Here is a 17332-nt window from a genome sequence, read left to right on the forward strand (position 1 = left end):
TTAAATTCCTTCCTTTCTCAAAACAATGTCCTTAATCCTTTTCGGCTTCCGTTCAGGCCATAGCACGGTCACAGCGTTAATTAAAATAACATACGACATCCGTTGGGGTATGGAAAAAGGTGAACTTACTGTGTTGACACTACTCGATTTCAGTAACGCCTTCAACACCGTTGACTTCGACATATTGCTAGGAATACTGAGTTCACTTAACATATCTCCAGGAGCTATTGGCTGGTTTCACAGTTACTTGCGTGGCCGACGGCAGAGGATACGCATTGAAGACTCCTTCTCAGCGTGGTGTAGCACCAATGCCGGAGTCCCGCAAGGTGGCGTCTTATCTCCACTTCTTTTCGCCCTATTCATTAACGGCATATCCCAAAGCATTTCATGTTCCTACCACTTGTATGCCGATGACCTTCAAATATATTGTCAATCACCTCCACAAGAACTGCACAATGCAATATCTAGGATGAACTGTGACCTCAACAATATCTCTGACTGGAGCAAGTGCCATGGTCTTAAGGTCAACCCTACGAAGACCCAAGTCGTACTGGTTGGCAGTTCGAGGCTGAAATCTAAAATAGACTGGCTTCAGCTACCCCTCATTGCTTTCGATGGCGTTACGATTCCTTTTGCTGACAAGGTCAAGAATCTAGGCATCTTTATCGACAGTAATCTGACTTGGGCGCCACAGATCGGTGAAGTCAGTCGGAAAATTTTCGCATCATCCGCCAGTTTGAGAAGACTGCGTAATTTTCTGCCTACCGCTACCAAAATCTCGCTTGCACAAACTCTTCTACTTCCGATCCTCGACTACGCTGACGCCTGCTATTCAGATATCACAGAGGAGCAACTTAATAAGCTTGAGCGCCTTCAAAACTTTTGCATACGTTTCATATTTGGTTTACGCAAATTTGATCACATATCCGAATACCGCACTAAGCTCAAGTGGCTCCCAATCCGCCTTCGCCGGAATGCTCATATCCTCTCCTTACTCTACTCTGTGCTGTTCAATCCCTCAACACCGGCGTACCTTAAAGAGCGCTTCGTTTTTAAACTTCACGCAGACAACAGGCCGATGAGATCCTCACAAAGGCTTTTGTTGGAGCTTCCAACGCACACCTCTGAGTTTTATGGCAACTCCTTCACAGTACCCGCCATACGGCTGTGGAACTCACTGCCATTGGAAATCCGTTGTGCAAAATCAGCTTTTGCTTTCAAAAGACAAGTAAAGGAATATTATCTGTCCATCATTTAATAGTACCTACCTACGTATAAATCTTTATATAAGTATATGGTATGTATGTATATATATATAATTATCTATTATATTTGTATGTATGTATCTAAGTATTTATTATTAAAACATAAAAAATATCACTAGTATTTAAATGCAATACGTGTACACCTTCCTCTTCTACTCAATAAGTCTCTCATTCACCCAAAGGTTGCCTGGAAGAGATCGCTTTTAGCGATAAGGCCGCCTATTGTGCTTACTCCTTTTGTAATTTAATGTATGTTGTGTGTTTTGTTCAATAAAGTTATATTGTATTGTATTGTATTGTATGTCTATCCTATGCCACTTCGAAACTCATGAGCAATTTCTGCGAGTTTCGCTTAGCCTTTAAAAAAAATCCCGTGGGGAATCCGCTGGTATCAGCTTCCTGCATACCAAATTTTATCAAAATGTATTTAGTATTGGTATGTAAGTGAAAGATATTAGTAAGATTTACCCCAATGTTTATCGGTGAATTAAGTTCACGGTTTTTCGATCATAACTGAGTAACTGGCGTTTATTCCCCGCCTTCCCCTCCCCCCCCCCTGGTTGTCATTAGATACCCCCAGTATCCCCACTTAGCTATGACGCTGTCAGATATGAATGGCAGTCACTTAATTCTGGATAATTCACTTGCTAAATATAAGTAAATGACACCGACTATATTTGCTGAGCTAATGGATTATGCGGGGTAAATACAGGGCAAACATATTATAATATTATGTAGATTGTTACTTGTTACATATTTAGTGTATGAAAATAAAACGTATCACAGGAGGAAACGACGCCTAATCGGTCAATAAAAAAGGGAGGGCGGTATAGAAATCATAGTGCTACCCTGTGCCACGTTCGTTTTCAGAAGGGCTAGTATGGGGCGTATTTAAGACGTGACAAAAGTTTTGCATCGCCGTCACTCACATCGTGCAGCTTCAAGAGTGAGTGCGACGGAGAACTTTTGTCACGTCTTATTAGCGCCCTGTGCTACAGGGCCAGAATGTGATAAAACTAAAAGTAGGAAGATAGGTAGGTATTGTTTTGTTTCCCATTCAAAGTTAGGTTTTATACTTACGAGTAGATTATTTAGTTTGTGTAAAATATCGGAAAACTAATCCCTACTTAAGTTCTTGGGGAAAATTATCGGTTTGACCAGGTCTGGTCTAGCTATAGGTAGGGTACTCTAAAATGAAAAGAATGGAAAATCTTTCCCGTAAAATAGGGTGTACCCAATGTTTTCTTTTATTTTGCCTTCTATTAAGATACCACCACAACACAACAATTTCGTCGTCCATTGTGCGCGCAGGTCCAAATTCAACTGAGGACTGTCTGAATTTCTTCCGGGATCCGATGTAATGTGAACACTCTGTCCGGTGTCCGGTTTTCGGCAGATCTGCCGGTCCGGCGTAGTGGGAACGCTGCCTAATGTGAACGAGTTTGTGCCGGTATCTGTCCCCCGCTCGCCCCGCTCGTGCTCCCCTCGCCCCTGGATGTAAAATGAAAAGCATGGAAAATCTTTCCCGTAAAATAGGGTGTACCCAATGTTTTCTTTTATTTTGCCTTCTATTAAGATACCACCACAACACAACAATTTCGTCGTCCATTGTGCGCGCAGGTCAAAATTCAACTGAGGACTGTCTGAATTTCTTCCGGGATCCGATGTAATGTGAACACTCTGTTCGGTGTCCGGTTTTCGGCAGATCTGCCGGTCCGGCGTAGTGGGAACGCTGCCTTCCTGTGTCAGTTTAGAATCGGTGTACTTAAGTGTGTAGGTATTTTCGTGTTAGAGAACTAATCTTGCGATAGGTGGAATATTAGGTATATGAACAATTAACAGACATAAAATAACAAACAACCCTAAAATAAATTCAGTGTAAAATAATACTTATATTTTAAAACTAGAAAAGGCACAAAGACAACTTATGTAAATCGAAATAACTACACGATTCTTCTTTTTCACACGGACACTGAAAATAGGAAAGTTGCGAATTTGTTCCAGTTCGAAACTGAGTTTAAACTTAGATTGGATACTTAGTTCTGGTTGGAAACCTAAATCGTAGTTTTGATATGTGAAACAAAGATTTCTTTGCTGTGCTTGTTATTTAAACATTTGCATAAATATTTTGCTTTAAAAGAAATACATTCGCATAGCAAACCATCATTAGCCTATAGCAGTCCACTGCTGGACGTAGGCCTCTCCCAAAGCACGCCACTGGATGCGATCTTTAGCTTTCCGCATCCAATCATAACCAGCCATCTTTCGCAAGTCAAAAGCAAACCAAACATTGCTAAAAACCTTGCAATAATAAAATTATGAGCCTACAAGATTAGACTGGAGAGTTATTGCCATAATTTGTACGCTTCGCAAATATCTGCCCCAGCCGAGGATTGAACCCGCACCTTTAGTATATAATAATATGTATATTCATTCATCACGACCCATTACGTCCCCACTGCTGGGGCACGGGTCTCCTTCCAATGAAGGAATGGTTTAGGCCTAGTCCACCACGCTGGCCAAGTGCGGGTTGGTGGACCCCAACACAAGCAAGCTTGTGCTGAGAGAGTTGTCGGGTAAGTGGGCAACCCGGCTGTCAGATGTTTTTAAGCCGCCCGAAGGCCTCTGACTAGGCTTAACGACTGCTGCCGAAGCAGCAACCGGGACCCACGGCTTAACGTGCCGTCCGAAGCACGGAAGCGTCCAGAAAAGAACCACTTGAAATCGGTCACCCATCCAATGGCTGACCGTGCCAGTTGTTGCTTAACCTCAGCGATCAGTTACGATCACTGAAGCCCGCTCGACTACGGACGCTTCGTAGTATGTATATAACAGTGGTATAATATAATTATAATAGTATATATTTTTTAAGTATATAAGTATGATGTATGTAGTTTATTTATATTACCTATTACTAGGTATAGATTAGGTATATACATTTGTAATTTTTCTCCTTGTTATATTTTGCACTTTCCCCTTTTCTTGTATTACTCTTAGTAATAAGGCCGCCATTTGTACCGTCTATGATGTACATTTCCTTGTGTAATTTATGTTTATGTGTGCAATAAAAAAATATCTATCTATCTATCTGTCTTCAACATAGTAGTCATGGTCTACGACAGGCGCTCTAAGCACTGAATCTAATCATAATCTAAACTTGTTAACTCAAAGGCTTGTATTCATCGTATACATGATACATATTATTAAGGTTGTCTTGAAAAAAATCGCTTTATGCGATAAGACCGCCATTTTTGTACATAGTTTATTATTTAAGTTATGTAAGTTTCTTTTATGTGTGTGTGTACAAATAAAGAATATTCTATCTATCTATACACAAAAAACTGATACACGTAATTTTTTTACACTTATCTCTTATCTCTAATGTCTCAGTATGGAATCAATACTGCATCGAATCCACAAACTTGCCGGTAAATAATAGCCGTTAGTGTGCAGGTAGAGCCTGCAGTTGATCCAGTTACGGCGCATCAGGACCAGATAATGAGAAAAGTTGGCCAACCCCGCAGAGGGGAGCCAAGTTGGTCACTACGTAAGGGACGAAGCATCTAATAGGGTTTTTTTCAGTATACAGAGTGTTTTAAATGGCAAGTTTTAGCCTTCATGGGCTGATAGGATATAATGCACCCACGGGCAATGAATAGGTTTCACTGAGAAAAGCACAAATTACTCCTAAACGGAAAAAGTTAGCTTAATAACGCATTCTGCAACATTGATATTAAAATGTAACAGAGCATTTGGATATTACCAACTAAAATCGGTAATATTTTATTCAATTATAAATTAAATTTTGGATAAAAATGGGATTGTTTGGTGTCGGCATTTTGTGAGTGGAACTTTTTCATTGCCCGTGAGTTTTCAATAATATTGCAATATGACCCTAGCGAAAAGTCGATAGTTTTTGAGATATTCCTACAATACCATTACCATACCAAAGTTATAAATTGTAATTCACGGTAAAGTTTTATTTAAATAGTTAACCGACGCAAATAGTTACTTACAATATTTTATGCTACATAGATGTATTAACTGTAGACTCAAAATGGAAAATATGGGCAAAAAATAAGGTAATTTAACATAATATTGTGAGTCATTAAAAGAGCTTTTTCTACTCCATTAATTTAGTACAAAATGATGCTTACAGTTACAATTCATTATTAGGTAGGGTGACCATACTTTATCTGCCAAGACAAACCAAGCAAAATACAAGAACCTACCATTTCTTGATTATTTTTTAAAATCAATATACTGAAATCGGCATTAAAATACCTAATAAAAATTTAATTTAGACCGCTTTTTATGAAAGAATATATTCGGTTAATATCAAACCACAACTGGGTTTTAGTTCAAAATATCCCACATAAACTCCACCGCATTAGTTAGTTGGCAAACAGAATCAATCAACAAGCTCCGTACCTCGGTGCTGTAATAAAAATAAAAATTAAATATCCGTGATTATATTAATAAATAAATAAATAAATATGTGGGGACATCTCACACACGGCCATCCGACTCCAAGGTAGGTAGAACCTGTGTTATGGGTGTCGGACAGCTGATATATCTACACAGATACATAGATAGATAGATAGATACTAAATATAAATATCAACACCCAAGACCCGAGTACAAATATCTGTCTTTAAACAAATATCTGCCCCAGCCGGGAATCGAACCCGGGACCTTCGGCATAGCAGTCAGGGCCACTAACCACTACGCCATTCGACCGTCTACCGATATGAAGTGGTAAACATGATGCATTGACTGTAATGTTTAATGGATTGCAAAAATTACAATCTATACTGTAACTAAAAGTAAATAGTAAATGATTAAACAATTTTTAAACGACTTCAAAAAAAGGAGGAGGTTCTCAATTCGTCGGGATCTTTTTTTTATATTTTTTATGTATGTTCACCGATTACTCCGCCGTTTATGGACCGATTTTGAAACTTCTTTTTTTGATGTATTGGGTTGAGCTCCCAGGTGGTCCCATTTTTTTCAGAATTTTGTTTCATCCCCAAGGGTGGGTAAAGGGGTAAAAACAGGGTATGAATTTCCATTTTGGGCACCTATTAACCGATTCTAATGCAATTTAGAACGTAAATATAGTTCTTATAATTAAAAAATATGATGGTGACCTTGACCTGATCTGATGATGGAAACGGAAGGCAGTCAAGGGAACTCCTCAACGGTATATAGCAACTACCTCGTGCTTAGGCTTGAATGATTCGTATTGACTAGTAGGACGTAATGGTATCATTTGCATCTTACTTTTGAGTGACTATTTATATTTGCAAATAAACTAAAAACAATAAAATAAAATAATAATTAAAAAAAATAAAAAACCGACTCCAAAAATTACTAAAAAGTAAGAAATAATAATATAACAGGAACTGTTCTTTATTTATTTATTTAACTCTTTATTGCACAAATATTACAAATAAAAGTACAAAGGGTGGACTTAATGCTAAGAGCATTTTCTGCCAGTCAACCCGCAGGAGGTACAAAGATAAAAAGTACGGGTGTGCAAAAACGGAAAAAAAAGATCAGTATGATTGTGAAGTGCCTAAATAAAAATAATACCTAACCCTAAAACTAAGTAAATAAATATATATGACCTAGTAATACTAAAATACTACCTATACAAAATATATATATAAATATATACATATAAATATACATATATATATATATATGTATTTGTATGTCGCAGCGTTGGCAGACAAACGCCGCATCGATGTTGATTTGAGCGTGTAAACGCGTCGTAATCGAATCAGAAACGTCAAGGGATTTTCCTTGGGTAAGGTCGATACAGCCCTGGCAACATTTTAAAAAGTAAGAGGTCACGTGACGTTTAAAAAGTGAAGGGGCCATGCCGCCATTCTGGATTCTGAGCTTGGACGAGTTGGACGTGACACGGGAAACAGTGTGCTGTATCGAACTTGCCGCGTTTCTAAAAGTAATCCGTCTGCATCATCGCGATCTTGCATTGTTACATTAAGTGTTGATTGTATTCTGAATAATCAAGATACGAACTACACGAAGAGCCTATTATTTCCGCCCGCACGATGAATCCACCGCCAGACGAGATGCCCGGCGGACCCCTCCCCGTTATCAGATGTGGGATCAGAAGACGCCACCCCACGTGCTTCACACCACGACACGAAAGACGAGAAATGGCAGCAGCTTCTAGAACAACAGAATCGGAATTTCCTGACGCTTGTTCGAGCTATGAAGACACCGTCGTCGTCGACCGAGCTGAGGTTACCCGATTTCAATCCCAGTAAATCCGATGTCGACGCACGTTTTTGGATGTCGACTGCGGACCTGTGCGTTAACGACGAGAATCTGCAAGGCGCACGGCTTATGGTGACCTTGAGCCGCGCTCTGAAAGGTCATGCGTCCACGTGGCTGTCAACTGTATCTTTCCCCTGGATGACATGGAGTGACTTCACGGAGCTTTTCATACAAAGGTACGAGTGCCCAGAAATACAGCTTCATTCCTAATTCATTTGAGTGACAGTAAACCGAAAGAAAATGGGTGCCTGCTTACTTATGCTGCCTCGCTGATGACTGCAATCATGTCACGCTGGAAGAACATGAATACCGAACATCTTGCTTTGGCTACAGTGTTGGCACATGTTTCCCGATTTGACCGACGTGTCCAACGACTGGCTTTCACTACGGAAGTGACTACGCGCAACCAGCTTCAGTAAGAGCTCAAGGCTGTTTCGTTTCTAAAACGGAAAGTAGCTAATAGCGACGACTACCCCGATAGTAAGATAATGCGCAGCTACAGTGTCCCCGTTCCCAGAAAGTGCAACCGTGGGAAATTAGGGCACAAGTCCACGTTCTGCCTACAAAGAAGACGTGGTTGGAGGAGACCAGAAGAGCGTTCCCCTTCCCAACCAAGCGACAATTTCAAGAGGATACCGCCTCCATCTTCAGCGAAGACAGCGGTCACTGGCTTCCACTGCCAGGGCCAGGGACACTTCGCATCCAGCTGTCCAAAGCGTCGCAGAGAGGACCAGGATGCTGCCAGTGGAGGAGCGAGTGGATCCGGTGCAGCCAAGGAGAAGAGGGTCGATCTATGCGTAGTGAGCGCGCCTGCTGGGATGTTGCATTAATCTGGTGAGCTGTTTTTGTTTTAATATGACTGTAGCTTCAAAGTTTAGAGGCTAGATGTTTCATTACGTGGATGAGGTTAGTGTGACCGGTACTGTGGAATTATTTTCGAGGTTCGAGTCCTGGAACTGTTAATCTGTCGGGTTGCCAGACCTGTTGACTTTCAAAAAAAGGTTATGACATTGAGGTTGATCAAATCCTGAGGTCCTGTTAAGCTAAGGTCATTAGGGTTATGGACATGCGTCCATGACCTCATTAGGTAAATGTCCGAAAGTTGATACCCTATTTTTGAATTATGATCTTTTTTTATGCTAAGTAATGATGAAGCAATCGATTGAATTGTGTGTTTCTGTGGTGTGTCTTGCTCAATTGTTTAATGCCACTGGAATGACACCGGATGGAGGTGTGCATTCGTGATGAGTATTTGGGTAACCGGATGGAGGTTGCCGGACAAGTGAGCAAGGACCATTGGTAATCAGATCCTGATCCGTGTTTTTGTTTCGTACAGAGTTAAAGATAGTGGATTAACTTTCGAGTAGGTATTGATTTGTTTTGTCTGATACCACTAGATGGAAGTGGTAGTAGACTGACGCCGGATAGAGGTTGTCTTGAGTCACTATCAGACGCCAGAGAGAGGTTGTCTTGGATGAGAGTATTATTAATTTAAGCTGTGTATACATTCTTCGATTATTTTTAACGTTATTGCTGTTCCATCAATGGGTTTAAGCTGTTTTGAAATTTTCCTTTTTGAAACGTGTAACTAATTGAACTTTGATATCCAATTTTGAGATGTAATGACTTTTTGTCTGATACTGTTCAAGTTAAAGCTTCATAGTTCATCAGTGTGATGAATGCAGAGTTCATGAGCCCACTGCGTTCTTCCCTGACTAGGTCAGGACTGGCCGAGTAAAATTCAGTTACTGCGGTTGTTTTTCTTTCTTTCCAGATAACTCACACGAGGACGTGTGAGATGTCATGATGGCCGTGTCGCAGCGTTGATTTGAGCGTGTAAACGCGTCGTAATCGAATCAGAAACGTCAAGGGATTTTCCTTGGGTAAGGTCGATACAGCCCTGGCAACATTTTAAAAAGTAAGAGGTCACGTGACGTTTAAAAAGTGAAGGGGCCATGCCGCCATTCTGGATTCTGAGCTTGGACGAGTTGGACGTGACACGGGAAACAGTGTGCTGTATCGAACTTGCCGCGTTTCTAAAAGTAATCCGTCTGCATCATCGCGATCTTGCATTGTTACATTAAGTGTTGATTGTATTCTGAATAATCAAGATACGAACTACACGAAGAGCCTATTATTTCCGCCCGCACGATGAATCCACCGCCAGACGAGATGCCCGGCGGACCCCTCCCCGTTATATACAAATACATATTAAATATATAAAAACAGGGGGTACAAGAAAAAACTGCCTAATTAATCTGTCCCAACTTGCTGAGGTAGTGAGCACTAACCATAGACTTGAAGAGCGGTCGAGAAGGGGCTTTCCTGATTGACTCAGGGAGATCATTCCACAGACGGACTGCCGTGACGTTTTTTGAAGTTGGTGCCATATTTCTTCAGATTCCTTTGTCACCGCACCATTATTATTTCTTACTTTTTAGTAATTTTTGATGTCGGTTTTTTATTTTTTTTAATTATTATTTTATATTTCAGCTATAACATTCATTGGTTGTAATCACTTAAAAGTTTTTTTAGTCAGTTAAAATTCTTATATTTTTGCCAGCATAATTTATTTATTTATTTTATTAAGTTTCTTTCGAGCAGAGGTAGGCTGCTGCAAGGACAATCTCTGTAAGTGGGGCTATACCGTTGGTACCAACCTATGCGACTGTGGTACCGCCCCCCAGACTATGGAGCATTTACTCTCCTGTCCCCTGTGCCCTTCCACCTGCACACGGGAAGACTTACTCCAGGCCAACCAGAATGCTATCAAAGTTGCTTCTTTTTGGTCTGGACAAATATAAAAACTCGCATTTCACTGACACGAAAGAAGAAGAAGATTAAGTTTCTGAAGTGGAGACCCCGTGTCGGCAAACAGCGTGTCGGTCGCCCCCCAACCCGTTGGACTGATGACGAAGTAGCGATCGTTAGGAGAGGCCTATGTCCAACAGTGGACTATGGAAGGCTGAGAGAGAGAAAGAAAGATTTTATTTTATATAATCAACATGGTCACCCTCCAAATTTATCTCCATTACGCCTAGTTTGGCTCTAATTCCCGCTGCCATTAGGGTCATAACATTATTACAATGTTTATATAGACGGTATTTTGTCAGTCACTGCTTAATCGTTCCTCCAAAATTCTCTCCCAATTTGCTAATGTAACTAATGTACCTACCCTCCTTTTTATTAGGAAAAAGCTTCCCACATTATTTTGTCCTTTCAAAGTTAATTGATTTACGACGACGCCTACGTCCAGAGGGGTCACTTTAGCTAAAGAAAAATGGACGAGAGTTGTCACGCAATTTGGTACGAGCTAGCTCCGAAGCATATGAAAACAAAATTTACTATCTTATTGCTTGAAACATACAGAGGTGCGATCACAGCATTCGTTCGATACTACACTAAGGGTCTTTTACCAAACGCTAAACGTACCTATATAAAATAGTATTTGAATCAAATTTTAAATACATTTTGCACTAACTGACAGACGCATGACAGGCTACGAAATACGTTTAGCGTTTGGTGAAATTTCACCTAACATGGAAAAAACAAATGTCACTTTTGGAACTAACAAATTTGCCTTACATTTTGACAGTGACAGTTGACGATACGCAACATAAACGGAGGTTTCAAATCTTATAATCGCTGCACAGATATCGTGACAAGTCTCATTTGTTCGTTTTTCGTAAGGTACAGTAACCCCCTGTGGTCTCGTCCGCTCTTAGAAAAAAACGTTTAAGCAGAATTTCGCATTTCACGTTGTTTAATTAAACAGTCCAGATCAAGAATTAATCATTTGTCTCCATAAACTGAGACTTTAATGTATCTTATTTGGCAGAAAACTGAGCGGTTGTATATGATCACGTTTTATAATAATATCGTGACACTTTTAAAAAGGCCCCCAGTTTTTTTTTCACTTTTAAAATATTAATGAAGATGATATATTTTACAAACTAAGAATTTTCCTATCGGAAAATGCTCTTTGTCTTTGAATGGAAGGACCCTTTGTCTTTGTATCATCACTTTATTTCCATCATCAACAGCTGACAGATTGGCACGGATGAGATGACTGTGTATCTCTATGAAGAACCTTCGTCAAAGTAGAACCTTCATGGAGAACAATGATGAAATCTACCCTTAACTTAAAAATTTCAGCCGCAGTAAAAAACTCAAAAAAAAAACTCCAATTTTTTATTCGTGTACACAGGTAAATTCAGATCTTATACAATTATGAGTAGGTTCATTCCATGTACTGCTTTTTCATTAAGCATACGAACATATTGAAGGTTGGCTCATGCTATATAACCAAAATGCATGCAAATACACAAATCAATTAATTACATATTTTAGAAGATTATTGAGGTAGGTATACATACAAGATAATATTAATTATTTTAGAAATGTCAATTATTATAGTGTTCTATCGTCAAAAAAGTCTGTTATTGTGCACTTAGCAATTAGTAATTCACATAATCTTTTCTTAAATATTTTTATGTCAAGGTCTCTAATACAATTTGGTATTTTATTATAAATAAGGGGCGACATGCAAAATACACAGTAGCGTCATCCATCCGGAAAAAATAATAACACTTAACTTAATTCAAAATAATCGTCTTATTCTTATCGTCTTGACAACAAACGGACTGTTTCAAAATAATACCTTTCCAAAATGGAGCACCCGATACTGTATAATAATTATGAGCCTTAGCCCTTAATGAGGCTATGTGAATATGGACTCCACATAATTTTTAACTTTAATCCCTGGAGTAAAAGATGAATGAAAAAAAATCAAGTAGCCACAAGCCAGGCCTGGTTAAGCGTTAAGATAAATTTTACATTAGCAACATTACGTTAAATTTTACATTACGTTTGCAAGCTGCCCGCTAGGCTTACTATCGGTGTTGTAGGAGCAAAAGCAGCCGCGAGCTTACTCTAGATTCATAAAAAAACTAACTAACAACTGTGGTCTACAATCGGTACGTTAAATATAACAAAAAAGTCGTGGACGTGGACCGCTACTTCGTTTTTCGTAAGCTGTAGTGACTCCCTAAGCTATAGATTTTTTATGATTAATATTTAAAATAAACGTTAGAACTATATACCATTATCTTCCTTTGTATATTGAAACTATATTTACTTACTCGTTTTTAACTAAATTCTATTATATTCTAACAAAACTGGGCAAGTACTTATTTATCCATGAAATATTTAAATTACCGACGAAGTTGTCCTTATATTGAATAGAAGGGTCGGCTATGAAACCCCCATTAGCTGGGCCCTCTGCCCTCATTGCATGTTATCAAGGGTTAAACGCTTTATAATACCACTAGGAACTAAACAATACAGAGATAAAGGCTAGCTCATTTCGGGAGTATTATAATAAAATACATTTAAACCGCGATTATCCTATGGGCGTTTTGATAAGCCATTTTGTTGGTCATTCTTTACGGATGTCATGAATTTATGGTATGGTATGTGAATGGAATGCTACATAACCTAACCAACTATAAAAACCCACGACATTCTACACAACAAGTCGCATTAACTTTTCAATGGCTTAGCCGATTTTGAATTAAGAACACTCTGGATCATTAACTATGACAAAAATAAAACAAATTTAAGTGCTTATTTCTCCATAGTCGGTTAGAGCATAACCAGGGAGTAGTGGTTGACTTTTGACACAACTGTCATGATTTTTTTATGGAGATGACGTTTAATTTGTAAATCAATCCCTGTCGGTTAGTTAGATAACCGACTATCGAGAAATTGGCACTAAAATAGTTACAATTATTTGAGAACTACGCTACAACAGAGGTTCACACACAGATTAACAGACAACATGTTAAACCCCTCTTTTTCGTTGGGGATTTAAAAAGGGACAAATTGTTCCTTTGGTGACAATCACGTTCAAGTCATACCTCGAGCCCCTATTAAACCTGCAGACTAGAATCATCAAAAACATAGTTGGCCCTAAAATTAAAAATAAGTTCAGAGAAAACTGCAACGGCCTATTCAAGCACTGTGGTGTTCTGCCCGTGGACTTAAAATTTAAATACGTGCTTCTCAAAGAACAATTTTTTAACCAGGAAATCCAAAAGCCCATATCCCACAAAATCTTTACTCGAAAAATTGCCAATAACTTTCTCACAATACCCAAACACAACAATTACTATGGAAAACGCATAACTGCGCAGCAAGTACCTATCATAATAAATAGTATTCCAAACGAAATCCGGAAAAAAATTACTCCCTTAAATATAAAAATAAAGTTAAAAGAGTTTTTCCTACAATCATTAGAAAATAATTAGCACGTTGTATATGTCGTCAATGTGATAAATTTTACAATGTCGGTAGTTTCTTTACTCGTCCTGTAAGTGTAATTAAAAACCACTCTTATTACTATTCTATCAAGAGCTATGAAGAAATGAATAGTGTTATCTGCCGGCCGGCACGGTCACGCTCGCTGTATTTTTTTTGTGATCGTATGTTAAGGTGCTAGAATACTTTTGCTTATATGGCTTATACCTACTTATATTGTATGACTACGTTAATCATTACCTAAAAATTACTTGTATGGTAGATTAAAATCGCATCACACACAAACCTTTGAAGGCTTATGTGGTGTTGTATACTGTTAATTATATGTACCAATATGTGTTTGTTAATAAATAAATAAATAAAAATAAAAATAAATGTACATATGTGCCTTTTTTATGGCAGCAAATGCCATCAAATAAATATACAAATAAATAAATTATTTATAATTATTTTACTATACATTTATTACAATTACAACCATAGAACTGTGCACAGAGCCGTACCGGCTAAAAACAAAACACAATCAACTTAAATAGCTATACGCAAACATTTCAGAATGAACGCTATTTTGTTGGATAATACTATCGGGGGTTATCTACTTAATGTTATGAGAAGATACGATGAGTCAAGTGAATTCCGCGAAATAATAGCGATCATGAGCGTTTGATCATGCCATTAGTTTTAATGACAGTGCCAGCCGCTTTCACAATAGCCCCCCTGGTATTGCCTGAAAATTGGTGATACAAACTTACCCGATGACTATCGCTATGATAAAATGTTGATAACTTGAGCGAAGTTAAAAGTAAAAGACTGATACAACAAATCGGACATCGTGGTTATTACCTAATAATACATAGTTAACCACAGATTAAAACCACAATTTAATTACAGCACTTAGATATCAAACAATTAACGCACATTTATAGAAGAAATGGGACACTCCGACTATAATATTAACGAGACGTACCTGCCTAATTTTAAAGACCAAATGAAGGTTTATTTTTAAAGACCACATTTTCACTACATCACCTAGGTCCTAGATATTAATGGATAAACCAGCCTTGGTAACAATTGATACCAACCACCAACCCAAACGTGTAACATCCCTTTTGCGCCAAGGGTTAAAACAGACACAGATTAACTTTTAACTCGCACAGATAACACTAACCCTCGACTGTAGTCTGTGTGTTAATTTACATTTGAAATAGCGGGCCTCTCTTGGTGACAATTGTTTCTAAACAAAGCCTAAATTTTAAACGAAGGTGGCTGGCTTGTTTGTTTTTATTTTATTTTTATAATTGGAAGGTGCAAGGTTGCTGGCCTTATTGCTGCAACGGTCGAGGACTTTTTTGGTGACAACGAGTAGGTATTATAGGAGTAGCCTCCTCGATGTAAAAACTTTTCTACATAAATATACCTTCTTCCTCTAGTGCCTCTCCACTGGGCCTGGACCACCGAACATTAGCAATTAACAATATCAATAACAATCCTTAAGCAGCGTCGCTCGCTGGTCTACTCTGACGCAACTTGTATGGCTCTGACAGATGTTTGACTGGCGAGTGCAAGGACTTTGTGTGACGCTGCATATGGATTGTTGATTGCCAATAATATAATATAATATATTATGTTGGTGGTGGTACGGTAGCTGGGGGATATAAATAAAAAATGCTAGATGAATTAATAATGATGATGCTGATAGGTCACCTTTACATCGTCAAGCTAAACAGAATCTGTATAAAAGAGAAACTGTAAGGACCTAATCACGCTCCCTGCACGGCGCCTGCAAATTAGGTCCGAGCAACAGTATTAGAGGTGTAATTGCTCGCCACGTCGGTACAGGCGCTACTGACCATGCTAAAGTAAAATGTATCGCAAGCAGTACGTTTGATAGTTTGTGGAAAACTACGTTTACCTTTTCTCGCATATAAATTGGCGTTTCTAGCGGAAACTGTCATGAAACTTTTGACAGATAAGGTTGCAGAGAATATAAGAAAACCTTAACTTTTTTCGTTTTCGTAAGTTGCAAAACCCGTAGAGAACGCGAGCCACCGCGTCGCGTGTTTAGTAGCAGGCTGCTATAAGACAAAATCTTTGTTTAGGTATATAATAATACTTAGTTAGAATCACTTTATGCCAAATATTGTGTTTCTATGTGTTGCAGTGCGATTCATTCGTCGTAAATAAGTTGAAGCACTGCCTGCTATAAGTATACATAAAACCCGATTCTATTGGGTTTTAGTTTATGGGCACATTCGTTGTATTGCTGCTCAAAACGAATTTCTTATGTGTGCTGAATTAGTTTTTTCAACTTACACTCCGTATTTCTGCATTTAATAATAAAGTTCGTTGCCTTTGAAATTTGTTCGATAGCATTCGCTTTGATAATTAAGTTAGTAGAAGTTTTCTGAATGAATTTCTCTGTATCGTTTGTGAATTCGTTTTACTAACTAAACTTGTTAGTAAAACGCGTTGGATTGAAAAATTTAAGTAAGGTTTTCACGGCAAAAAGGCTATATACCTAGGTGTTTTTTTATGTTTTTTTATTTAGATAGATGCCTACCCTAGTTTGACTCTGTTTATGTTGGCATAGCTCCGATCAATTTTATTTAGGTAATTATAGTTAATTTTACATCAGGTCGGTCTGTTTTTATATATGATATTCTAGTCTAGATAACTTGAGTACCCAGTCATGCCGAAACAACAGAAATAACAATACAATGAGAAGTTAAACCAATTCTGTACCGTTTCGGTGGTAGAATCCGACTAAGCTATCTTTGCAACGAGTAACAGATGGCAAACAGTTTTTATTGAACTGATAGCCCTAAATGAATGAAGAAGGGTAAGACGTGCAACGTCAGTGTCAGAAATTATAAAGAATAGTGAATGGTAGTAATGAACACCACACCACATTAACACTATCTATCTATCGTGGCGATCAAATTGGTGAAAGGCTTACCTATGGGGTGGCTAGCTATTAGATCACGCCAGAAAACCACCCACTTTTCGCCAGTGTTATGTTAGTCCCAATGTAATAGGGGGCGGGCCTATTGCCATTTTACGGGCACATCCAAGACCCGAGAACAAATATCTGTGTTTTTAAACAAATATCTGTCCCAGCCGAGAATCGAACCCGGGACCTTTGGCTCAGTAGTCAAGGTCACTAACCACTACGCCATTTCGGTCGTCTTAGTAAACAACCTAGGTTACTTAATTGACTTCCCGCCGAGACCCCGGAGATCCGAGGGTTTTTGCTACACACTAGTTTATGTGGCAAAGTTATCGTTGTTAGACTCTAGCAAGGTCAGAGAGGATGAGCTCACAAATAGATTGCTTCTGACCATTTGAGGGTGCCTTCTATTGTTGTACAAAATGTCCTATTTCATTTGTCATTATTTCTCTCTACTTACCGGCGAAATATATTTTTTTAGTCTCATATTTGA

Source organism: Plutella xylostella, chromosome 20, assembly GCF_932276165.1.
Source record: "Plutella xylostella chromosome 20, ilPluXylo3.1, whole genome shotgun sequence".
Lineage (NCBI taxonomy): Eukaryota > Metazoa > Arthropoda > Insecta > Lepidoptera > Plutellidae > Plutella > Plutella xylostella.